The following is a 27,207-nucleotide window of genomic DNA, read 5'->3' as shown; positions in this document are numbered from 1 at the left end:
TTGGTCAACCCGAAAGTTTCTCCAGCCGTTGGTCAACCCCATCGACTTAGGTTCTGGAGCGTTCACTTCTCCAGCCGTTGGTCAACCCCATCGACTTAGGTTCTGGAGCGTTCACTTCTCCAGCCGTTGGTCAACCCCATCGACTTAGGTTCTGGAGCGGCAATAAATACGTAAGATAGCATTTAAAAACGTTTAAAAATAGATGCATTTGTTTAAAGCAAAGCATTTATTTACTTACCAGACTACAGTTGGGTTCATGTGAAACTGCAAAACACAAGCTTTACAATGATGTATCACACAGTCTGATTGGACTTTGTTTTGATTAAAAATTAAGAAATTTGTACATGCAACTTTACCATTGTGATTCACAGGCCTTGTGGCCTAAAACAGGCTCAACTGTAACTCTTCTCCTTCCTGTTAGGAACAACACACAGTAAAGTCACTCATTTGTCTGTAAAGTACACATACACACCTTTAATTTGATATAAAACAAAAGACAATAGCTTCAGATTTGACTGATATACACAGATTTTTGTACAGGCAATTTACCAAATAATTTACTGGCCTTTTGCAATGACCTCAACAAGGCCGATTTGACCCCTGTTCCCTCGAGCTGTGAGTTACATACAACAATGAGCTTGGGTTCATGTGAAACTGCAAAACACAAGCATTACAATGATGTATCACACAATCTGATTGGACTTTGTTTTAATTAAAAATTAAGAAATTTGTACATGCAACTTTACCATTGTGATTCACAGGCCTTGTGGCCTAAAACAGGCTCAACTGTAACTCTTCTCCTTCCTGTTAGGAACAACACACAGTAAAGTCACTCATATGTCTGTAAAGTACACATACACACCTTTAATTTGATATAAAACAAAAGACAATAGCTTCAGATTTGACTGATATACAAAGATATTTGTACATGCAGTTTACCAAATGATTTACAGGCCTTTTGCAATGACCTCAACAAGGCCGATTTGACCCCTGTTCCATCGAGCTGTGAGTAACATACAACAATGAGCTTGGGTACCCGCGGCATCGTCAAGGTCACCAATACCACGGAGCGTCTACGACGCCCCGTTTCCCATATATCGGCCAATGAACTGCCGGGCGCCGTATCTCGGCCGGGGAAGGTCCGAAGGACTCGGGGCCGGGCTCGTCGGAAAGGTCTCGCCCGGGGCTTTCCGACGAGACCGACCGCGGGTCCGTGCGACCCCGGGGGCCCGAGATACTTCCGGTCGAAAATTCGAATTTCGTTACCGCGCTGCTCCGGCGCCCCGGGTCCGGGGCCTTCGCCCTTCGGGTGGGTGGCTCCACCGCGGGGGGCCTTTCGAACGAGCCCACCCGCGCGTCCCTAGCCCTTTCCGGGGCCGAGATACGGCCGGCCACCGCGGGATTTTCCCACGGCCGTTTCTCGGGCGCCTCGGGTCCGGGGCCTTCGCCCTTCGCGAGTCGGTTGCTCCACTGGAGGGGACCTTTCCAACGAGCCAACCCGCTTCTCTCTAACCCTAAGCCCGGGCGAGATACGGCGTACCACCGCCTGACATTTAAACGCCTGTAACTCGGGCGCCTTTGCTCGGATGAACTCGTCCCTCGGGTCGGTTGCTCTACCGGAGCGGCCCTTTCCAACGAGCCATCCCGCTTCTCTCTAACCCTAAGCCCGGCCGAGATACGGGGTACCACCGCCTGACCTTTAAACGGCCGTAACTCGGGCGCCTTTGCTCGGATAAACTCGTCCCTCGGGTCGGTTGCTCTACCGGAGCGGCCCTTTCCAACGAGCCATCCCGCTTCTCTCTAACCCTAAGCCCGGCCGAGATACGGGGTACCACCGCCTGACCTTTAAACGGCCGTAACTCGGGCGCCTTTGCTCGTATAAACTCGTCCCTCGGGTCGGTTGCTCTACCGGAGCGGCCCTTTCCAACGAGCCAACCCGCTTCTCTCTAACCCTTTCCCCGGCCGAGATACGACCCCGAGAACGGTGGCCCCTCTACCCGACCACAGTGCACCCGAGGCCGGCCTCGGACCCCCGAGGACGGTGGCCCCTCTACCCGACCACAGTGCACCCGAGGCCGGCCTCGGACCCCCGAGGACGGTGGCCCCTCTACCCGCCCACAGTGCACCCGAGGCCGGCCTCGGAACCCGCCACGGCCACCCTGGAGCCCGTACCCGGCGCACCGTTCGGTCCCGGGCACCCACTCTTAAGCACCCCCCCCCGGCCTAAGCCCCATACTCCCGGCCCCTCTGGAGAACCAAACCGTTGGTCAACCCGAAACGATCTCCAACCGTTGGTCAACCCGAAAGTACTTCCAGCAGTTGGTCAACCCGAAAGTTTCTCCAGCCGTTGGTCAACCCCATCGACTTAGGTTCTGGAGCGTTCACTTCTCCAGCCGTTGGTCAACCCCATCGACTTAGGTTCTGGAGCGTTCACTTCTCCAGCCGTTGGTCAACCCCATCGACTTAGGTTCTGGAGCGGCAATAAATACGTAAGATAGCATTTAAAAACGTTTAAAAATAGATGCATTTGTTTAAAGCAAAGCATTTATTTACTTACCAGACTACAGTTGGGTTCATGTGAAACTGCAAAACACAAGCTTTACAATGATGTATCACACAGTCTGATTGGACTTTGTTTTGATTAAAAATTAAGAAATTTGTACATGCAACTTTACCATTGTGATTCACAGGCCTTGTGGTCTAAAACAGGCTCAACTGTAACTCTTCTCCTTCCTGTTAGGAACAACACACAGTAAAGTCACTCATTTGTCTGTAAAGTACACATACACACCTTTAATTTGATATAAAACAAAAGACAATAGCTTCAGATTTGACTGATATACACAGATTTTTGTACAGGCAATTTACCAAATAATTTACTGGCCTTTTGCAATGACCTCAACAAGGCCGATTTGACCCCTGTTCCCTCGAGCTGTGAGTTACATACAACAATGAGCTTGGGTTCATGTGAAACTGCAAAACACAAGCATTACAATGATGTATCACACAATCTGATTGGACTTTGTTTTAATTAAAAATTAAGAAATTTGTACATGCAACTTTACCATTGTGATTCACAGGCCTTCTGGCCTAAAACAGGCTCAACTGTAACTCTTCTCCTTCCTGTTAGGAACAACACACAGTAAAGTCACTCATATGTCTGTAAAGTACACATACACACCTTTAATTTGATATAAAACAAAAGACAATAGCTTCAGATTTGACTGATATACAAAGATATTTGTACATGCAGTTTACCAAATGATTTACAGGCCTTTTGCAATGACCTCAACAAGGCCGATTTGACCCCTGTTCCATCGAGCTGTGAGTAACATACAACAATGAGCTTGGGTACCCGCGGCATCGTCAAGGTCACCAATACCACGGAGCGTCTACGACGCCCCGTTTCCCATATATCGGCCAATGAACTGCCGGGCGCCGTATCTCGGCCGGGGAAGGTCCGAAGGACTCGGGGCCGGGCTCGTCGGAAAGGTCTCGCCCGGGGCTTTCCGACGAGACCGACCGCGGGTCCGTGCGACCCCGGGGGCCCGAGATACTTCCGGTCGAAAATTCGAATTTCGTTACCGCGCTGCTCCGGCGCCCGGGGTCCGGGGCCTTCGCCCTTCGGGTGGGTGGCTCCGCCGCGGGGGGCCTTTCCGAGGAGCCCTCCCTCGAGTCTCTGGCCCTTTCCCGTGCCGAGATACGGCGGATCGTCGCAAACTTTCCGGGGCCGAGATACGGCCGGCCACCGCGGGATTTTCCCACGGCCGTTTCTCGGGCGCCTCGGGTCCGGGGCCTTCGCCCTTCGGGTCGGCGGCTCCGCCCGAGGGGCCCTTTCCGAGGAGCCCTCCCTCGAGTCTCTGGCCCTTTCCCGTGCCGAGATACGGCGGATCGTCGCGGAATTTTCGCTCGTCCGGAGCTCCGGCACCCCTAGCGTCCGCCTCGGAGGTCGCCCGGACGCGCGGCCGGTCTCGTTCGAAAGGTCCGTCGCGGGGCTTTCCGACGAGCCAGGCCTCGAGTCCGTGCGACCCCGCCCGCCGGAGATACGTCCGGTCGAAGCTCGCGGAGATTCTTACGGCCGTATCTCGGGCGCCCCGGGTCCGGGGCCTTCGCCCTTCGGGTCGGTCGCTCTGCCGGAGGGGGCCTTTCGAACGAGCCGACCCGCGAGCCTCTAGCCCCTTCCCCGGCCGAGATACGGCGGTCTATGCCCGGATTTTCCCACGTCCGTATCTCGGGCGCCCCGGATCCGGGGCCTTCGCCCTTCGGGTCGTTCGCTCTGCCGGAGGGGAGCTTTCGAACGAGCCTACCCGCGAGCCTCTAGCCCTTTCCCCGGCCGAGATACGGCGGTCCCTCCCCGGATTTTCCCAGGGGCGCAGCTCGGGCGCCTTTGCTCCGATCGACTCGCCCTTTGGGTCGGTTGCTCCACGCGAGGGGACCTTTCGAACGAGCCAACCCGCGAGCCTCTGGCCCTTTCTCCGGCCGAGATACAACGGTCCCCCCGCGGATTTTCCCACGGCCGCAGCTCGGGCGCCTTTGCTCGGATCGACTCGCCCTTTGGGTCGGTTGCTCCACCGGAGGGGACCTTTCCAACGAGGCGACCCGCGTCTCTCTAACCCCAAGCCCGGCAGAGATACGACGGTCCCTCCGCGGATTTTCCCACGGCCGCAGCTCGGGCGCCTTTGCTCAGATCGACTCGCCCTTTGAGTCGGTTGCTCCACTGGAGGGGACCTTTCCAACGAGCCAACCCGCTTCTCTCTAACCCTAAGCCCGGGCGAGATACGGCGTACCACCGCCTGACATTTAAACGCCTGTAACTCGGGCGCCTTTGCTCGGATGAACTCGTCCCTCGGGTCGGTTGCTCTACCGGAGCGGCCCTTTCCAACGAGCCATCCCGCTTCTCTCTAACCCTAAGCCCGGCCGAGATACGGGGTACCACCGCCTGACCTTTAAACGGCCGTAACTCGGGCGCCTTTGCTCGGATAAACTCGTCCCTCGGGTCGGTTGCTCTACCGGAGCGGCCCTTTCCAACGAGCCATCCCGCTTCTCTCTAACCCTAAGCCCGGCCGAGATACGGGGTACCACCGCCTGACCTTTAAACGGCCGTAACTCGGGCGCCTTTGCTCGGATAAACTCGTCCCTCGGGTCGGTTGCTCTACCGGAGCGGCCCTTTCCAACGAGCCAACCCGCTTCTCTCTAACCCTTTCCCCGGCCGAGATACGACCCCGAGAACGGTGGCCCCTCTACCCGACCACAGTGCACCCGAGGCCGGCCTCGGACCCCCGAGGACGGTGGCCCCTCTACCCGACCACAGTGCACCCGAGGCCGGCCTCGGACCCCCGAGGACGGTGGCCCCTCTACCCGCCCACAGTGCACCCGAGGCCGGCCTCGGAACCCGCCACGGCCACCCTGGAGCCCGTACCCGGCGCACCGTTCGGTCCCGGGCACCCACTCTTAAGCACCCCCCCCCGGCCTAAGCTCCATACTCCCGGCCCCTCTGGAGAACCAAACCGTTGGTCAACCCGAAACGATCTCCAACCGTTGGTCAACCCGAAAGTACTTCCAGCAGTTGGTCAACCCGAAAGTTTCTCCAGCCGTTGGTCAACCCCATCGACTTAGGTTCTGGAGCGTTCACTTCTCCAGCCGTTGGTCAACCCCATCGACTTAGGTTCTGGAGCGTTCACTTCTCCAGCCGTTGGTCAACCCCATCGACTTAGGTTCTGGAGCGGCAATAAATACGTAAGATAGCATTTAAAAACGTTTAAAAATAGATGCATTTGTTTAAAGCAAAGCATTTATTTACTTACCAGACTACAGTTGGGTTCATGTGAAACTGCAAAACACAAGCTTTACAATGATGTATCACACAGTCTGATTGGACTTTGTTTTGATTAAAAATTAAGAAATTTGTACATGCAACTTTACCATTGTGATTCACAGGCCTTGTGGCCTAAAACAGGCTCAACTGTAACTCTTCTCCTTCCTGTTAGGAACAACACACAGTAAAGTCACTCATTTGTCTGTAAAGTACACATACACACCTTTAATTTGATATAAAACAAAAGACAATAGCTTCAGATTTGACTGATATACACAGATTTTTGTACAGGCAATTTACCAAATAATTTACTGGCCTTTTGCAATGACCTCAACAAGGCCGATTTGACCCCTGTTCCCTCGAGCTGTGAGTTACATACAACAATGAGCTTGGGTTCATGTGAAACTGCAAAACACAAGCATTACAATGATGTATCACACAATCTGATTGGACTTTGTTTTAATTAAAAATTAAGAAATTTGTACATGCAACTTTACCATTGTGATTCACAGGCCTTGTGGCCTAAAACAGGCTCAACTGTAACTCTTCTCCTTCCTGTTAGGAACAACACACAGTAAAGTCACTCATATGTCTGTAAAGTACACATACACACCTTTAATTTGATATAAAACAAAAGACAATAGCTTCAGATTTTACTGATATACAAAGATATTTGTACATGCAGTTTACCAAATGATTTACAGGCCTTTTGCAATGACCTCAACAAGGCCGATTTGACCCCTGTTCCATCGAGCTGTGAGTAACATACAACAATGAGCTTGGGTACCCGCGGCATCGTCAAGGTCACCAATACCACGGAGCGTCTACGACGCCCCGTTTCCCATATATCGGCCAATGAACTGCCGGGCGCCGTATCTCGGCCGGGGAAGGTCCGAAGGACTCGGGGTCGGGCTCGTCGGAAAGGTCTCGCCCGGGGCTTTCCGACGAGACCAACCGCGGGTCCGTGCGACCCCGGGGGCCCGAGATACTTCCGGTCAAAAATTCGAATTTCGTTACCGCGCTGCTCCGGCGCCCCGGGTCCGGGGCCTTCGCCCTTCGGGTGGGTGGCTCCGCCGCGGGGGGCCTTTCGAACGAGCCCACCCGCGCGTCCCTAGCCCTTTCCGGGGCCGAGATACGGCCGGCCACCGCGGGATTTTCCCACGGCCGTTTCTCGGGCGCCTCGGGTCCGGGGCCTTCGCCCTTCGGGTCGGCGGCTCCGCCCGAGGGGCCCTTTCCGAGGAGCCCTCCCTCGAGTCTCTGGCCCTTTCCCGTGCCGAGATACGGCGGATCGTCGCGGAATTTTCGCTCGTCCGGAGCTCCGGCGCCCCTAGCGTCCGCCTCGGAGGTCGCCCGGACGCGCGGCCGGTCTCGTTCGAAAGGTCCGTCGCGGGGCTTTCCGACGAGCCAGGCCTCGAGTCCGTGCGACCCCGCCCGCCGGAGATACGTCCGGTCGAAGCTCGCGGAGATTCCGACGGCCGTATCTCGGGCGCCCCGGGTCCGGGGCCTTCGCCCTTCGGGTCGGTCGCTCTGCCGGAGGGGGCCTTTCGATCGAGCCGACCCGCGAGCCTCTAGCCCCTTCCCCGGCCGAGATACGGCGGTCTATGCCCGGATTTTCCCACGTCCGTATCTCGGGCGCCCCGGATCCGGGGCCTTCGCCCTTCGGGTCGTTCGCTCTGCCGGAGGGGAGCTTTCGAACGAGCCTACCCGCGAGCCTCTAGCCCTTTCCCCGGCCGAGATACGGCGGTCCCTCCCCGGATTTTCCCAGGGGCGCAGCTCGGGCGCCTTTGCTCCGATCGACTCGCCCTTTGGGTCGGTTGCTCCACGCGAGGGGACCTTTCGAACGAGCCAACCCGCGAGCCTCTGGCCCTTTCCCCGGCCGAGATACAACGGTCCCCCCGCGGATTTTCCCACGGCCGCAGCTCGGGCGCCTTTGCTCGGATCGACTCGCCCTTTGGGTCGGTTGCTCCACCGGAGGGGACATTTCCAACGAGGCGACCCGCGTCTCTCTAACCCCAAGCCCGGCAGAGATACGACGGTCCCTCCGCGGATTTTCCCACGGCCGCAGCTCAGGCGCCTTTGCTCGGATCGACTCGCCCTTTGAGTCGGTTGCTCCACTGGAGGGGACCTTTCCAACGAGCCAACCCGCTTCTCTCTAACCCTAAGCCCGGGCGAGATACGGCGTACCACCGCCTGACATTTAAACGCCTGTAACTCGGGCGCCTTTGCTCGGATGAACTCGTCCCTCGGGTCGGTTGCTCTACCGGAGCGGCCCTTTCCAACGAGCCATCCCGCTTCTCTCTAACCCTAAGCCCGGCCGAGATACGGGGTACCACCGCCTGACCTTTAAACGGCCGTAACTCGGGCGCCTTTGCTCGGATAAACTCGTCCCTCGGGTCGGTTGCTCTACCGGAGCGGCCCTTTCCAACGAGCCATCCCGCTTCTCTCTAACCCTAAGCCCGGCCGAGATACGGGGTACCACCGCCTGACCTTTAAACGGCCGTAACTCGGGCGCCTTTGCTCGGATAAACTCGTCCCTCGGGTCGGTTGCTCTACCGGAGCGGCCCTTTCCAACGAGCCAACCCGCTTCTCTCTAACCCTTTCCCCGGCCGAGATACGACCCCGAGAACGGTGGCCCCTCTACCCGACCACAGTGCACCCGAGGCCGGCCTCGGACCCCCGAGGACGGTGGCCCCTCTACCCGACCACAGTGCACCCGAGGCCGGCCTCGGACCCCCGAGGACGGTGGCCCCTCTACCCGCCCACAGTGCACCCGAGGCCGGCCTCGGAACCCGCCACGGCCACCCTGGAGCCCGTACCCGGCGCACCGTTCGGTCCCGGGCACCCACTCTTAAGCACTCCCCCCAGGCCTAAGCTCCATACTCCCGGCCCCTCTGGAGAACCAAACCGTTGGTCAACCCGAAACGATCTCCAACCGTTGGTCAACCCGAAAGTACTTCCAGCAGTTGGTCAACCCGAAAGTTTCTCCAGCCGTTGGTCAACCCCATCGACTTAGGTTCTGGAGCGTTCACTTCTCCAGCCGTTGGTCAACCCCATCGACTTAGGTTCTGGAGCGTTCACTTCTCCAGCCGTTGGTCAACCCCATCGACTTAGGTTCTGGAGCGGCAATAAATACGTAAGATAGCATTTAAAAACGTTTAAAAATAGATGCATTTGTTTAAAGCAAAGCATTTATTTACTTACCAGACTACAGTTGGGTTCATGTGAAACTGCAAAACACAAGCTTTACAATGATGTATCACACAGTCTGATTGGACTTTGTTTTGATTAAAAATTAAGAAATTTGTACATGCAACTTTACCATTGTGATTCACAGGCCTTGTGGCCTAAAACAGGCTCAACTGTAACTCTTCTCCTTCCTGTTAGGAACAACACACAGTAAAGTCACTCATTTGTCTGTAAAGTACACATACACACCTTTAATTTGATATAAAACAAAAGACAATAGCTTCAGATTTGACTGATATACACAGATTTTTGTACAGGCAATTTACCAAATAATTTACTGGCCTTTTGCAATGACCTCAACAAGGCCGATTTGACCCCTGTTCCCTCGAGCTGTGAGTTACATACAACAATGAGCTTGGGTTCATGTGAAACTGCAAAACACAAGCATTACAATGATGTATCACACAATCTGATTGGACTTTGTTTTAATTAAAAATTAAGAAATTTGTACATGCAACTTTACCATTGTGATTCACAGGCCTTGTGGCCTAAAACAGGCTCAACTGTAACTCTTCTCCTTCCTGTTAGGAACAACACACAGTAAAGTCACTCATATGTCTGTAAAGTACACATACACACCTTTAATTTGATATAAAACAAAAGACAATAGCTTCAGATTTGACTGATATACAAAGATATTTGTACATGCAGTTTACCAAATGATTTACAGGCCTTTTGCAATGACCTCAACAAGGCCGATTTGACCCCTGTTCCATCGAGCTGTGAGTAACATACAACAATGAGCTTGGGTACCCGCGGCATCGTCAAGGTCACCAATACCACGGAGCGTCTACGACGCCCCGTTTCCCATATATCGGCCAATGAACTGCCGGGCGCCGTATCTCGGCCGGGGAAGGTCCGAAGGACTCGGGGCCGGGCTCGTCGGAAAGGTCTCGCCCGGGGCTTTCCGACGAGACCAACCGCGGGTCCGTGCGACCCCGGGGGCCCGAGATACTTCCGGTCGAAAATTCGAATTTCGTTACCGCGCTGCTCCGGCGCCCCGGGTCCGGGGCCTTCGCCCTTCGGGTGGGTGGCTCCGCCGCGGGGGGCCTTTCGAACGAGCCCACCCGCGCGTCCCTAGCCCTTTCCGGGGCCGAGATACGGCCGGCCACCGCGGGATTTTCCCACGGCCGTTTCTCGGGCGCCTCGGGTCCGGGGCCTTCGCCCTTCGGGTCGGCGGCTCCGCCCGAGGGGCCCTTTCCGAGGAGCCCTCCCTCGAGTCTCTGGCCCTTTCCCGTGCCGAGATACGGCGGATCGTCGCGGAATTTTCGCTCGTCCGGAGCTCCGGCGCCCCTAGCGTCCGCCTCGGAGGTCGCCCGGACGCGCGGCCGGTCTCGTTCGAAAGGTCCGTCGCGGGGCTTTCCGACGAGCCAGGCCTCGAGTCCGTGCGACCCCGCCCGCCGGAGATACGTACGGTCGAAGCTCGCGGAGATTCTTACGGCCGTATCTCGGGCGCCCCGGGTCCGGGGCCTTCGCCCTTCGGGTCGGTCGCTCTGCCGGAGGGGGCCTTTTGATCGAGCCGACCCGCGAGCCTCTAGCCCCTTCCCCGGCCGAGATACGGCGGTCTATGCCCGGATTTTCCCACGTCCGTATCTCGGGCGCCCCGGATCCGGGGCCTTCGCCCTTCGGGTCGTTCGCTCTGCCGGAGGGGAGCTTTCGAACGAGCCTACCCGCGAGCCTCTAGCCCTTTCCCCGGCCGAGATACGGCGGTCCCTCCCCGGATTTTCCCAGGGGCGCAGCTCGGGCGCCTTTGCTCCGATCGACTCGCCCTTTGGGTCGGTTGCTCCACGCGAGGGGACCTTTCGAACGAGCCAACCCGCGAGCCTCTGGCCCTTTCCCCGGCCGAGATACAACGGTCCCCCCGCGGATTTTCCCACGGCCGCAGCTCGGGCGCTTTTGCTCGGATCGACTCGCCCTTTGGGTCGGTTGCTCTACCGGAGCGGCCCTTTCCAACGAGCCATCCCGCTTCTCTCTAACCCTAAGCCCGGCCGAGATACGGGGTACCACCGCCTGACCTTTAAACGGCCGTAACTCGGGCGCCTTTGCTCGGATAAACTCGTCCCTCGGGTCGGTTGCTCTACCGGAGCGGCCCTTTCCAACGAGCCATCCCGCTTCTCTCTAACCCTAAGCCCGGCCGAGATACGGGGTACCACCGCCTGACCTTTAAACGGCCGTAACTCGGGCGCCTTTGCTCGGATAAACTCGTCCCTCGGGTCGGTTGCTCTACCGGAGCGGCCCTTTCCAACGAGCCAACCCGCTTCTCTCTAACCCTTTCCCCGGCCGAGATACGACCCCGAGAACGGTGGCCCCTCTACCCGACCACAGTGCACCCGAGGCCGGCCTCGGACCCCCGAGGACGGTGGCCCCTCTACCCGACCACAGTGCACCCGAGGCCGGCCTCGGACCCCCGAGGACGGTGGCCCCTCTACCCGCCCACAGTGCACCCGAGGCCGGCCTCGGAACCCGCCACGGCCACCCTGGAGCCCGTACCCGGCGCACCGTTCGGTCCCGGGCACCCACTCTTAAGCACTCCCCCCCCGGCCTAAGCTCCATACTCCCGGCCCCTCTGGAGAACCAAACCGTTGGTCAACCCGAAACGATCTCCAACCGTTGGTCAACCCGAAAGTACTTCCAGCAGTTGGTCAACTCGAAAGTTTCTCCAGCCGTTGGTCAACCCCATCGACTTAGGTTCTGGAGCGTTCACTTCTCCAGCCGTTGGTCAACCCCATCGACTTAGGTTCTGGAGCGTTCACTTCTCCAGCCGTTGGTCAACCCCATCGACTTAGGTTCTGGAGCGGCAATAAATACGTAAGATAGCATTTAAAAACGTTTAAAAATAGATGCATTTGTTTAAAGCAAAGCATTTATTTACTTACCAGACTACAGTTGGGTTCATGTGAAACTGCAAAACACAAGCTTTACAATGATGTATCACACAGTCTGATTGGACTTTGTTTTGATTAAAAATTAAGAAATTTGTACATGCAACTTTACCATTGTGATTCACAGGCCTTGTGGCCTAAAACAGGCTCAACTGTAACTCTTCTCCTTCCTGTTAGGAACAACACACAGTGAAGTCACTCATTTGTCTGTAAAGTACACATACACACCTTTAATTTGATATAAAACAAAAGACAATAGCTTCAGATTTGACTGATATACACAGATTTTTGTACAGGCAATTTACCAAATAATTTACTGGCCTTTTGCAATGACCTCAACAAGGCCGATTTGACCCCTGTTCCCTCGAGCTGTGAGTTACATACAACAATGAGCTTGGGTTCATGTGAAACTGCAAAACACAAGCATTACAATGATGTATCACACAATCTGATTGGACTTTGTTTTAATTAAAAATTAAGAAATTTGTACATGCAACTTTACCATTGTGATTCACAGGCCTTGTGGCCTAAAACAGGCTCAACTGTAACTCTTCTCCTTCCTGTTAGGAACAACACACAGTAAAGTCACTCATATGTCTGTAAAGTACACATACACACCTTTAATTTGATATAAAACAAAAGACAATAGCTTCAGATTTGACTGATATACAAAGATATTTGTACATGCAGTTTACCAAATGATTTACAGGCCTTTTGCAATGACCTCAACAAGGCCGATTTGACCCCTGTTCCATCGAGCTGTGAGTAACATACAACAATGAGCTTGGGTACCCGCGGCATCGTCAAGGTCACCAATACCACGGAGCGTCTACGACGCCCCGTTTCCCATATATCGGCCAATGAAATGCCGGGCGCCGTATCTCGGCCGGGGAAGGTCCGAAGGACTCGGGGCCGGGCTCGTCGGAAAGGTCTCGCCCGGGGCTTTCCGACGAGACCGACCGCGGGTCCGTGCGACCCCGGGGGCCCGAGATACTTCCGGTCGAAAATTCGAATTTCGTTACCGCGCTGCTCCGGCGCCCCGGGTCCGGGGCCTTCGCCCTTCGGGTGGGTGGCTCCGCCGCGGGGGGCCTTTCGAACGAGCCCACCCGCGCGTCCCTAGCCCTTTCCGGGGCCGAGATACGGCCGGCCACCGCGGGATTTTCCCACGGCCGTTTCTCGGGCGCCTCAGGTCCGGGGCCTTCGCCCTTCGGGTCGGCGGCTCCGCCCGAGGGGCCCTTTCCGAGGAGCCCTCCCTCGAGTCTCTGGCCCTTTCCCGTGCCGAGATACGGCGGATCGTCGCGGAATTTTCGCTCGTCCGGAGCTCCGGCGCCCCTAGCGTCCGCCTCGGAGGTCGCCCGGACGCGCGGCCGGTCTCGTTCGAAAGGTCCGTCGCGGGGCTTTCCGACGAGCCAGGCCTCGAGTCCGTGCGACCCCGCCCGCCGGAGATACGTCCGGTCGAAGCTCGCGGAGATTCTTACGGCCGTATCTCGGGCGCCCCGGGTCCGGGGCCTTCGCCCTTCGGGTCGGTCGCTCTGCCGGAGGGGGCCTTTTGATCGAGCCGACCCGCGAGCCTCTAGCCCCTTCCCCGGCCGAGATACGGCGGTCTATGCCCGGATTTTCCCACGTCCGTATCTCGGGCGCCCCGGATCCGGGGCCTTCGCCCTTCGGGTCGTTCGCTCTGCCGGAGGGGAGCTTTCGAACGAGCCTACCCGCGAGCCTCTAGCCCTTTCCCCGGCCGAGATACGGCGGTCCCTCCCCGGATTTTCCCAGGGGCGCAGCTCGGGCGCCTTTGCTCCGATCGACTCGCCCTTTGGGTCGGTTGCTCCACGCGAGGGGACCTTTCGAACGAGCCAACCCGCGAGCCTCTGGCCCTTTCCCCGGCCGAGATACAACGGTCCCCCCGCGGATTTTCCCACGGCCGCAGCTCGGGCGCCTTTGCTCGGATCGACTCGCCCTTTGGGTCGGTTGCTCTACCGGAGCGGCCCTTTCCAACGAGCCATCCCGCTTCTCTCTAACCCTAAGCCCGGCCGAGATACGGGGTACCACCGCCTGACCTTTAAACGGCCGTAACTCGGGCGCCTTTGCTCGGATAAACTCGTCCCTCGGGTCGGTTGCTCTACCGGAGCGGCCCTTTCCAACGAGCCATCCCGCTTCTCTCTAACCCTAAGCCCGGCCGAGATACGGGGTACCACCGCCTGACCTTTAAACGGCCGTAACTCGGGCGCCTTTGCTCGGATAAACTCGTCCCTCGGGTCGGTTGCTCTACCGGAGCGGCCCTTTCCAACGAGCCAACCCGCTTCTCTCTAACCCTTTCCCCGGCCGAGATACGACCCCGAGAACGGTGGCCCCTCTACCCGACCACAGTGCACCCGAGGCCGGCCTCGGACCCCCGAGGACGGTGGCCCCTCTACCCGACCACAGTGCACCCGAGGCCGGCCTCGGACCCCCGAGGACGGTGGCCCCTCTACCCGCCCACAGTGCACCCGAGGCCGGCCTCGGAACCCGCCACGGCCACCCTGGAGCCCGTACCCGGCGCACCGTTCGGTCCCGGGCACCCACTCTTAAGCACTCCCCCCCGGCCTAAGCTCCATACTCCCGGCCCCTCTGAGGAACCAAACCGTTGGTCAACCCGAAACGATCTCCAACCGTTGGTCAACCCGAAAGTACTTCCAGCAGTTGGTCAACCCGAAAGTTTCTCCAGCCGTTGGTCAACCCCATCGACTTAGGTTCTGGAGCGTTCACTTCTCCAGCCGTTGGTCAACCCCATCGACTTAGGTTCTGGAGCGTTCACTTCTCCAGCCGTTGGTCAACCCCATCGACTTAGGTTCTGGAGCGGCAATAAATACGTAAGATAGCATTTAAAAACGTTTAAAAATAGATGCATTTGTTTAAAGCAAAGCATTTATTTACTTACCAGACTACAGTTGGGTTCATGTGAAACTGCAAAACACAAGCTTTACAATGATGTATCACACAGTCTGATTGGACTTTGTTTTGATTAAAAATTAAGAAATTTGTACATGCAACTTTACCATTGTGATTCACAGGCCTTGTGGCCTAAAACAGGCTCAACTGTAACTCTTCTCCTTCCTGTTAGGAACAACACACAGTAAAGTCACTCATTTGTCTGTAAAGTACACATACACACCTTTAATTTGATATAAAACAAAAGACAATAGCTTCAGATTTGACTGATATACACAGATTTTTGTACAGGCAATTTACCAAATAATTTACTGGCCTTTTGCAATGACCTCAACAAGGCCGATTTGACCCCTGTTCCCTCGAGCTGTGAGTTACATACAACAATGAGCTTGGGTTCATGTGAAACTGCAAAACACAAGCATTACAATGATGTATCACACAATCTGATTGGACTTTGTTTTAATTAAAAATTAAGAAATTTGTACATGCAACTTTACCATTGTGATTCACAGGCCTTGTGGCCTAAAACAGGCTCAACTGTAACTCTTCTCCTTCCTGTTAGGAACAACACACAGTAAAGTCACTCATATGTCTGTAAAGTACACATACACACCTTTAATTTGATATAAAACAAAAGACAATAGCTTCAGATTTTACTGATATACAAAGATATTTGTACATGCAGTTTACCAAATGATTTACAGGCCTTTTGCAATGACCTCAACAAGGCCGATTTGACCCCTGTTCCATCGAGCTGTGAGTAACATACAACAATGAGCTTGGGTACCCGCGGCATCGTCAAGGTCACCAATACCACGGAGCGTCTACGACGCCCCGTTTCCCATATATCGGCCAATGAACTGCCGGGCGCCGTATCTCGGCCGGGGAAGGTCCGAAGGACTCGGGGTCGGGCTCGTCGGAAAGGTCTCGCCCGGGGCTTTCCGACGAGACCAACCGCGGGTCCGTGCGACCCCGGGGGCCCGAGATACTTCCGGTCAAAAATTCGAATTTCGTTACCGCGCTGCTCCGGCGCCCCGGGTCCGGGGCCTTCGCCCTTCGGGTGGGTGGCTCCGCCGCGGGGGGCCTTTCGAACGAGCCCACCCGCGCGTCCCTAGCCCTTTCCGGGGCCGAGATACGGCCGGCCACCGCGGGATTTTCCCACGGCCGTTTCTCGGGCGCCTCGGGTCCGGGGCCTTCGCCCTTCGGGTCGGCGGCTCCGCCCGAGGGGCCCTTTCCGAGGAGCCCTCCCTCGAGTCTCTGGCCCTTTCCCGTGCCGAGATACGGCGGATCGTCGCGGAATTTTCGCTCGTCCGGAGCTCCGGCGCCCCTAGCGTCCGCCTCGGAGGTCGCCCGGACGCGCGGCCGGTCTCGTTCGAAAGGTCCGTCGCGGGGCTTTCCGACGAGCCAGGCCTCGAGTCCGTGCGACCCCGCCCGCCGGAGATACGTCCGGTCGAAGCTCGCGGAGATTCTTACGGCCGTATCTCGGGCGCCCCGGGTCCGGGGCCTTCGCCCTTCGGGTCGGTCGCTCTGCCGGAGGGGGCCTTTCGATCGAGCCGACCCGCGAGCCTCTAGCCCCTTCCCCGGCCGAGATACGGCGGTCTATGCCCGGATTTTCCCACGTCCGTATCTCGGGCGCCCCGGATCCGGGGCCTTCGCCCTTCGGGTCGTTCGCTCTGCCGGAGGGGAGCTTTCGAACGAGCCTACCCGCGAGCCTCTAGCCCTTTCCCCGGCCGAGATACGGTGGTCCCTCCCCGGATTTTCCCAGGGGCGCAGCTCGGGCGCCTTTGCTCCGATCGACTCGCCCTTTGGGTCGGTTGCTCCACGCGAGGGGACCTTTCGAACGAGCCAACCCGCGAGCCTCTGGCCCTTTCCCCGGCCGAGATACAACGGTCCCCCCGCGGATTTTCCCACGGCCGCAGCTCGGGCGCCTTTGCTCGGATCGACTCGCCCTTTGGGTCGGTTGCTCCACCGGAGGGGACATTTCCAACGAGGCGACCCGCGTCTCTCTAACCCCAAGCCCGGCAGAGATACGACGGTCCCTCCGCGGATTTTCCCACGGCCGCAGCTCGGGCGCCTTTGCTCGGATCGACTCGCCCTTTGAGTCGGTTGCTCCACTGGAGGGGACCTTTCCAACGAGCCAACCCGCTTCTCTCTAACCCTAAGCCCGGGCGAGATACGGCGTACCACCGCCTGACATTTAAACGCCTGTAACTCGGGCGCCTTTGCTCGGATGAACTCGTCCCTCGGGTCGGTTGCTCTACCGGAGCGGCCCTTTCCAACGAGCCATCCCGCTTCTCTCTAACCCTAAGCCCGGCCGAGATACGGGGTACCACCGCCTGACCTTTAAACGGCCGTAACTCGGGCGCCTTTGCTCGGATAAACTCGTCCCTCGGGTCGGTTGCTCTACCGGAGCGGCCCTTTCCAACGAGCCATCCCGCTTCTCTCTAATCCTAAGCCCGGCCGAGATACGGGGTACCACCGCCTGACCTTTAAACGGCCGTAACTCGGGCGCCTTTGCTCGGATAAACTCGTCCCTCGGGTCGGTTGCTCTACCGGAGCGGCCCTTTCCAACGAGCCAACCCGCTTCTCTCTAACCCTCTTCCCGGCCGAGATACGACCCCGAGAACGGTGGCCCCTCTACCCGACCACAGTGCACCCGAGGCCGGCCTCGGACCCCCGAGGACGGTGGCCCCTCTACCCGACCACAGTGCACCCGAGGCCGGCCTCGGACCCCCGAGGACGGTGGCCCCTCTACCCGCCCACAGTGCACCCGAGGCCGGCCTCGGAACCCGCCACGGCCACCCTGGAGCCCGTACCCGGCGCACCGTTCGGTCCCGGGCACCCACTCTTAAGCACTCCCCCCCGGCCTAAGCTCCATACTCCCGGCCCCTCTGGAGAACCAAACCGTTGGTCAACCCGAAACGATCTCCAACCGTTGGTCAACCCGAAAGTACTTCCAGCAGTTGGTCAACCCGAAAGTTTCTCCAGCCGTTGGTCAACCCCATCGACTTAGGTTCTGGAGCGTTCACTTCTCCAGCCGTTGGTCAACCCCATCGACTTAGGTTCTGGAGCGTTCACTTCTCCAGCCGTTGGTCAACCCCATCGACTTAGGTTCTGGAGCGGCAATAAATACGTAAGATAGCATTTAAAAACGTTTAAAAATAGATGCATTTGTTTAAAGCAAAGCATTTATTTACTTACCAGACTACAGTTGGGTTCATGTGAAACTGCAAAACACAAGCTTTACAATGATGTATCACACAGTCTGATTGGACTTTGTTTTGATTAAAAATTAAGAAATTTGTACATGCAACTTTACCATTGTGATTCACAGGCCTTGTGGCCTAAAACAGGCTCAACTGTAACTCTTCTCCTTCCTGTTAGGAACAACACACAGTAAAGTCACTCATTTGTCTGTAAAGTACACATACACACCTTTAATTTGATATAAAACAAAAGACAATAGCTTCAGATTTGACTGATATACACAGATTTTTGTACAGGCAATTTACCAAATAATTTACTGGCCTTTTGCAATGACCTCAACAAGGCCGATTTGACCCCTGTTCCCTCGAGCTGTGAGTTACATACAACAATGAGCTTGGGTTCATGTGAAACTGCAAAACACAAGCATTACAATGATGTATCACACAATCTGATTGGACTTTGTTTTAATTAAAAATTAAGAAATTTGTACATGCAACTTTACCATTGTGATTCACAGGCCTTGTGGCCTAAAACAGGCTCAACTGTAACTCTTCTCCTTCCTGTTAGGAACAACACACAGTAAAGTCACTCATATGTCTGTAAAGTACACATACACACCTTTAATTTGATATAAAACAAAAGACAATAGCTTCAGATTTGACTGATATACAAAGATATTTGTACATGCAGTTTACCAAATGATTTACAGGCCTTTTGCAATGACCTCAACAAGGCCGATTTGACCCCTGTTCCATCGAGCTGTGAGTAACATACAACAATGAGCTTGGGTACCCGCGGCATCGTCAAGGTCACCAATACCACGGAGCGTCTACGACGCCCCGTTTCCCATATATCGGCCAATGAACTGCCGGGCGCCGTATCTCGGCCGGGGAAGGTCCGAAGGACTCGGGGCCGGGCTCGTCGGAAAGGTCTCGCCCGGGGCTTTCCGACGAGACCGACCGCGGGTCCGTGCGACCCCGGGGGCCCGAGATACTTCCGGTCGAAAATTCGAATTTCGTTACCGCGCTGCTCCGGCGCCCCGGGTCCGGGGCCTTCGCCCTTCGGGTGGGTGGCTCCGCCGCGGGGGGCCTTTCGAACGAGCCCACCCGCGCGTCCCTAGCCCTTTCCGGGGCCGAGATACGGCCGGCCACCGCGGGATTTTCCCACGGCCGTTTCTCGGGCGCCTCGGGTCCGGGGCCTTCGCCCTTCGGGTCGGCGGCTCCGCCCGAGGGGCCCTTTCCGAGGAGCCCTCACTCGAGTCTCTGGCCCTTTCCCGTGCCGAGATACGGCGGATCGTCGCGGAATTTTCGCTCGTCCGGAGCTCCGGCGCCCCTAGCGTCCGCCTCGGAGGTCGCCCGGACGCGCGGCCGGTCTCGTTCGAAAGGTCCGTCGCGGGGCTTTCCGACGAGCCAGGCCTCGAGTCCGTGCGACCCCGCCCGCCGGAGATACGTCCGGTCGAAGCTCGCGGAGATTCTTACGGCCGTATCTCGGGCGCCCCGGGTCCGGGGCCTTCGCCCTTCGGGTCGGTCGCTCTGCCGGAGGGGGCCTTTCGATCGAGCCGACCCGCGAGCCTCTAGCCCCTTCCCCGGCCGAGATACGGCGGTCCCTCCCCGGATTTTCCCAGGGGCGCAGCTCGGGCGCCTTTGCTCCGATCGACTCGCCCTTTGGGTCGGTTGCTCCACGCGAGGGGACCTTTCGAACGAGCCAACCCGCGAGCCTCTGGCCCTTTCCCCGGCCGAGATACGGCGGTCCCTCCCCGGATTTTCCCACGGCCGCAGCTCGGGCGCCTTTGCTCGGATCGACTCGCCCTTTGGGTCGGTTGCTCCACCGGAGGGGACCTTTCCAACGAGGCGACCCGCGTCTCTCTAACCCCAAGCCCGGCAGAGATACGACGGTCCCTCCGCGGAGTTTCCCACGGCCGCAGCTCGGGCGCCTTTGCTCGGATCGACTCGCCCTTTGAGTCGGTTGCTCCACTGGAGGGGACCTTTCCAACGAGCCAACCCGCTTCTCTCTAACCCTAAGCCCGGGCGAGATACGGCGTACCACCGCCTGACATTTAAACGCCTGTAACTCGGGCGCCTTTGCTCGGATGAACTCGTCCCTCGGGTCGGTTGCTCTACCGGAGCGGCCCTTTCCAACGAGCCATCCCGCTTCTCTCTAACCCTAAGCCCGGCCGAGATACGGGGTACCACCGCCTGACCTTTAAACGGCCGTAACTCGGGCGCCTTTGCTCGGATAAACTCGTCCCTCGGGTCGGTTGCTCTACCGGAGCGGCCCTTTCCAACGAGCCATCCCGCTTCTCTCTAACCCTAAGCCCGGCCGAGATACGGGGTACCACCGCCTGACCTTTAAACGGCCGTAACTCGGGCGCCTTTGCTCGGATAAACTCGTCCCTCGGGTCGGTTGCTCTACCGGAGCGGCCCTTTCCAACGAGCCAACCCGCTTCTCTCTAACCCTTTCCCCGGCCGAGATACGACCCCGAGAACGGTGGCCCCTCTACCCGACCACAGTGCACCCGAGGCCGGCCTCGGACCCCCGAGGACGGTGGCCCCTCTACCCGACCACAGTGCACCCGAGGCCGGCCTCGGACCCCCGAGGACGGTGGCCCCTCTACCCGCCCACAGTGCACCCGAGGCCGGCCTCGGAACCCGCCACGGCCACCCTGGAGCCCGTACCCGGCGCACCGTTCGGTCCCGGGCACCCACTCTTAAGCACTCCCCCCCCGGCCTAAGCTCCATACTCCCGGCCCCTCTGGAGAACCAAACCGTTGGTCAACCCGAAACGATCTCCAACCGTTGGTCAACCCGAAAGTACTTCCAGCAGTTGGTCAACCCGAAAGTTTCTCCAGCCGTTGGTCAACCCCATCGACTTAGGTTCTGGAGCGTTCACTTCTCCAGCCGTTGGTCAACCCCATCGACTTAGGTTCTGGAGCGTTCACTTCTCCAGCCGTTGGTCAACCCCATCGACTTAGGTTCTGGAGCGGCAATAAATACGTAAGATAGCATTTAAAAACGTTTAAAAATAGATGCATTTGTTTAAAGCAAAGCATTTATTTACTTACCAGACTACAGTTGGGTTCATGTGAAACTGCAAAACACAAGCTTTACAATGATGTATCACACAGTCTGATTGGACTTTGTTTTGATTAAAAATTAAGAAATTTGTACATGCAACTTTACCATTGTGATTCACAGGCCTTGTGGCCTAAAACAGGCTCAACTGTAACTCTTCTCCTTCCTGTTAGGAACAACACACAGTAAAGTCACTCATTTGTCTGTAAAGTACACATACACACCTTTAATTTGATATAAAACAAAAGACAATAGCTTCAGATTTGACTGATATACACAGATTTTTGTACAGGCAATTTACCAAATAATTTACTGGCCTTTTGCAATGACCTCAACAAGGCCGATTTGACCCCTGTTCCCTCGAGCTGTGAGTTACATACAACAATGAGCTTGGGTTCATGTGAAACTGCAAAACACAAGCATTACAATGATGTATCACACAATCTGATTGGACTTTGTTTTAATTAAAAATTAAGAAATTTGTACATGCAACTTTACCATTGTGATTCACAGGCCTTGTGGCCTAAAACAGGCTCAACTGTAACTCTTCTCCTTCCTGTTAGGAACAACACACAGTAAAGTCACTCATATGTCTGTAAAGTACACATACACACCTTTAATTTGATATAAAACAAAAGACAATAGCTTCAGATTTGACTGATATACAAAGATATTTGTACATGCAGTTTACCAAATGATTTACAGGCCTTTTGCAATGACCTCAACAAGGCCGATTTGACCCCTGTTCCATCGAGCTGTGAGTAACATACAACAATGAGCTTGGGTACCCGCGGCATCGTCAAGGTCACCAATACCACGGAGCGTCTACGACGCCCCGTTTCCCATATATCGGCCAATGAACTGCCGGGCGCCGTATCTCGGCCGGGGAAGGTCCGAAGGACTCGGGGCCGGGCTCGTCGGAAAGGTCTCGCCCGGGGCTTTCCGACGAGACCGACCGCGGGTCCGTGCGACCCCGGGGGCCCGAGATACTTCCGGTCGAAAATTCGAATTTCGTTACCGCGCTGCTCCGGCGCCCCGGGTCCGGGGCCTTCGCCCTTCGGGTGGGTGGCTCCGCCGCGGGGGGCCTTTCGAACGAGCCCACCCGCGCGTCCCTAGCCCTTTCCGGGGCCGAGATACGGCCGGCCACAGCGGGATTTTCCCACGGCCGTTTCTCGGGCGCCTCGGGTCCGGGGCCTTCGCCCTTCGGGTCGGCGGCTCCGCCCGAGGGGCCCTTTCCGAGGAGCCCTCCCTCGAGTCTCTGGCCCTTTCCCGTGCCGAGATACGGCGGATCGTCGCGGAATTTTCGCTCGTCCGGAGCTCCGGCGCCCCTAGCGTCCGCCTCGGAGGTCGCCCGGACGCGCGGCCGGTCTCGTTCGAAAGGTCCGTCGCGGGGCTTTCCGACGAGCCAGGCCTCGAGTCCGTGCGACCCCGCCCGCCGGAGATACGTCCGGTCGAAGCTCGCGGAGATTCTTACGGCCGTATCTCGGGCGCCCCGGGTCCGGGGCCTTCGCCCTTCGGGTCGGTCGCTCTGCCGGAGGGGGCCTTTTGATCGAGCCGACCCGCGAGCCTCTAGCCCCTTCCCCGGCCGAGATACGGCGGTCTATGCCCGGATTTTCCCACGTCCGTATCTCGGGCGCCCCGGATCCGGGGCCTTCGCCCTTCGGGTCGTTCGCTCTGCCGGAGGGGAGCTTTCGAACGAGCCTACCCGCGAGCCTCTAGCCCTTTCCCCGGCCGAGATACGGCGGTCCCTCCCCGGATTTTCCCAGGGGCGCAGCTCGGGCGCCTTTGCTCCGATCGACTCGCCCTTTGGGTCGGTTGCTCCACGCGAGGGGACCTTTCGAACGAGCCAACCCGCGAGCCTCTGGCCCTTTCCCCGGCCGAGATACAACGGTCCCCCCGCGGATTTTCCCACGGCCGCAGCTCGGGCGCCTTTGCTCGGATCGACTCGCCCTTTGGGTCGGTTGCTCCACCGGAGGGGACCTTTCCAACGAGGCGACCCGCGTCTCTCTAACCCCAAGCCCGGCAGAGATACGACGGTCCCTCCGCGGATTTTCCCACGGCCGCAGCTCGGGCGCCTTTGCTCGGATCGACTCGCCCTTTGAGTCGGTTGCTCCACTGGAGGGGACCTTTCCAACGAGCCAACCCGCTTCTCTCTAACCCTAAGCCCGGGCGAGATACGGCGTACCACCGCCTGACATTTAAACGCCTGTAACTCGGGCGCCTTTGCTCGGATGAACTCGTCCCTCGGGTCGGTTGCTCTACCGGAGCGGCCCTTTCCAACGAGCCATCCCGCTTCTCTCTAACCCTAAGCCCGGCCGAGATACGGGGTACCACCGCCTGACCTTTAAACGGCCGTAACTCGGGCGCCTTTGCTCGGATAAACTCGTCCCTCGGGTCGGTTGCTCTACCGGAGCGGCCCTTTCCAACGAGCCATCCCGCTTCTCTCTAACCCTAAGCCCGGCCGAGATACGGGGTACCACCGCCTGACCTTTAAACGGCCGTAACTCGGGCGCCTTTGCTCGGATAAACTCGTCCCTCGGGTCGGTTGCTCTACCGGAGCGGCCCTTTCCAACGAGCCAACCCGCTTCTCTCTAACCCTTTCCCCGGCCGAGATACGACCCCGAGAACGGTGGCCCCTCTACCCGACCACAGTGCACCCGAGGCCGGCCTCGGACCCCCGAGGACGGTGGCCCCTCTACCCGACCACAGTGCACCCGAGGCCGGCCTCGGACCCCCGAGGACGGTGGCCCCTCTACCCGCCCACAGTGCACCCGAGGCCGGCCTCGGAACCCGCCACGGCCACCCTGGAGCCCGTACCCGGCGCACCGTTCGGTCCCGGGCACCCACTCTTAAGCACTCCCCCCCCCGGCCTAAGCTCCATACTCCCGGCCCCTCTGGAGAACCAAACCGTTGGTCAACCCGAAACGATCTCCAACCGTTGGTCAACCCGAAAGTACTTCCAGCAGTTGGTCAACCCGAAAGTTTCTCCAGCCGTTGGTCAACCCCATCGACTTAGGTTCTGGAGCGTTCACTTCTCCAGCCGTTGGTCAACCCCATCGACTTAGGTTCTGGAGCGTTCACTTCTCCAGCCGTTGGTCAACCCCATCGACTTAGGTTCTGGAGCGGCAATAAATACGTAAGATAGCATTTAAAAACGTTTAAAAATAGATGCATTTGTTTAAAGCAAAGCATTTATTTACTTACCAGACTACAGTTGGGTTCATGTGAAACTGCAAAACACAAGCTTTACAATGATGTATCACACAGTCTGATTGGACTTTGTTTTGATTAAAAATTAAGAAATTTGTACATGCAACTTTACCATTGTGATTCACAGGCCTTGTGGCCTAAAACAGGCTCAACTGTAACTCTTCTCCTTCCTGTTAGGAACAACACACAGTAAAGTCACTCATTTGTCTGTAAAGTACACATACACACCTTTAATTTGATATAAAACAAAAGACAATAGCTTCAGATTTGACTGATATACACAGATTTTTGTACAGGCAATTTACCAAATAATTTACTGGCCTTTTGCAATGACCTCAACAAGGCCGATTTGACCCCTGTTCCCTCGAGCTGTGAGTTACATACAACAATGAGCTTGGGTTCATGTGAAACTGCAAAACACAAGCATTACAATGATGTATCACACAATCTGATTGGACTTTGTTTTAATTAAAAATTAAGAAATTTGTACATGCAACTTTACCATTGTGATTCACAGGCCTTGTGGCCTAAAACAGGCTCAACTGTAACTCTTCTCCTTCCTGTTAGGAACAACACACAGTAAAGTCACTCATATGTCTGTAAAGTACACATACACACCTTTAATTTGATATAAAACAAAAGACAATAGCTTCAGATTTGACTGATATACAAAGATATTTGTACATGCAGTTTACCAAATGATTTACAGGCCTTTTGCAATGACCTCAACAAGGCCGATTTGACCCCTGTTCCATCGAGCTGTGAGTAACATACAACAATGAGCTTGGGTACCCGCGGCATCGTCAAGGTCACCAATACCACGGAGCGTCTACGACGCCCCGTTTCCCATATATCGGCCAATGAACTGCCGGGCGCCGTATCTCGGCCGGGGAAGGTCCGAAGGACTCGGGGCCGGGCTCGTCGGAAAGGTCTCGCCCGGGGCTTTCCGACGAGACCGACCGCGGGTCCGTGCGACCCCGGGGGCCCGAGATACTTCCGGTCGAAAATTCGAATTTCGTTACCGCGCTGCTCCGGCGCCCCGGGTCCGGGGCCTTCGCCCTTCGGGTGGGTGGCTCCGCCGCGGGGGGCCTTTCGAACGAGCCCACCCGCGCGTCCCTAGCCCTTTCCGGGGCCGAGATACGGCCGGCCACAGCGGGATTTTCCCACGGCCGTTTCTCGGGCGCCTCGGGTCCGGGGCCTTCGCCCTTCGGGTCGGCGGCTCCGCCCGAGGGGCCCTTTCCGAGGAGCCCTCCCTCGAGTCTCTGGCCCTTTCCCGTGCCGAGATACGGCGGATCGTCGCGGAATTTTCGCTCGTCCGGAGCTCCGGCGCCCCTAGCGTCCGCCTCGGAGGTCGCCCGGACGCGCGGCCGGTCTCTTTCGAAAGGTCCGTCGCGGGGCTTTCCGACGAGCCAGGCCTCGAGTCCGTGCGACCCCGCCCGCCGGAGATACGTCCGGTCGAAGCTCGCGGAGATTCTTACGGCCGTATCTCGGGCGCCCCGGGTCCGGGGCCTTCGCCCTTCGGGTCGGTCGCTCTGCCGGAGGGGGCCTTTTGATCGAGCCGACCCGCGAGCCTCTAGCCCCTTCCCCGGCCGAGATACGGCGGTCTATGCCCGGATTTTCCCACGTCCGTATCTCGGGCGCCCCGGATCCGGGGCCTTCGCCCTTCGGGTCGTTCGCTCTGCCGGAGGGGAGCTTTCGAACGAGCCTACCCGCGAGCCTCTAGCCCTTTCCCCGGCCGAGATACGGCGGTCCCTCCCCGGATTTTCCCAGGGGCGCAGCTCGGGCGCCTTTGCTCCGATCGACTCGCCCTTTGGGTCGGTTGCTCCACGCGAGGGGACCTTTCGAACGAGCCAACCCGCGAGCCTCTGGCCCTTTCCCCGGCCGAGATACAACGGTCCCCCCGCGGATTTTCCCACGGCCGCAGCTCGGGCGCCTTTGCTCGGATCGACTCGCCCTTTGGGTCGGTTGCTCCACCGGAGGGGACCTTTCCAACGAGGCGACCCGCGTCTCTCTAACCCCAAGCCCGGCAGAGATACGACGGTCCCTCCGCGGATTTTCCCACGGCCGCAGCTCGGGCGCCTTTGCTCGGATCGACTCGCCCTTTGAGTCGGTTGCTCCACTGGAGGGGACCTTTCCAACGAGCCAACCCGCTTCTCTCTAACCCTAAGCCCGGGCGAGATACGGCGTACCACCGCCTGACATTTAAACGCCTGTAACTCGGGCGCCTTTGCTCGGATGAACTCGTCCCTCGGGTCGGTTGCTCTACCGGAGCGGCCCTTTCCAACGAGCCATCCCGCTTCTCTCTAACCCTAAGCCCGGCCGAGATACGGGGTACCACCGCCTGACCTTTAAACGGCCGTAACTCGGGCGCCTTTGCTCGGATAAACTCGTCCCTCGGGTCGGTTGCTCTACCGGAGCGGCCCTTTCCAACGAGCCATCCCGCTTCTCTCTAACCCTAAGCCCGGCCGAGATACGGGGTACCACCGCCTGACCTTTAAACGGCCGTAACTCGGGCGCCTTTGCTCGGATAAACTCGTCCCTCGGGTCGGTTGCTCTACCGGAGCGGCCCTTTCCAACGAGCCAACCCGCTTCTCTCTAACCCTTTCCCCGGCCGAGATACGACCCCGAGAACGGTGGCCCCTCTACCCGACCACAGTGCACCCGAGGCCGGCCTCGGACCCCCGAGGACGGTGGCCCCTCTACCCGACCACAGTGCACCCGAGGCCGGCCTCGGACCCCCGAGGACGGTGGCCCCTCTACCCGCCCACAGTGCACCCGAGGCCGGCCTCGGAACCCGCCACGGCCACCCTGGAGCCCGTACCCGGCGCACCGTTCGGTCCCGGGCACCCAC

The sequence above is a fragment of the Paramisgurnus dabryanus genome, chromosome 14 (genome assembly GCF_030506205.2).
Source record: "Paramisgurnus dabryanus chromosome 14, PD_genome_1.1, whole genome shotgun sequence".
Lineage (NCBI taxonomy): Eukaryota > Metazoa > Chordata > Actinopteri > Cypriniformes > Cobitidae > Paramisgurnus > Paramisgurnus dabryanus.
This window is presented reverse-complemented; position numbering follows the sequence as displayed.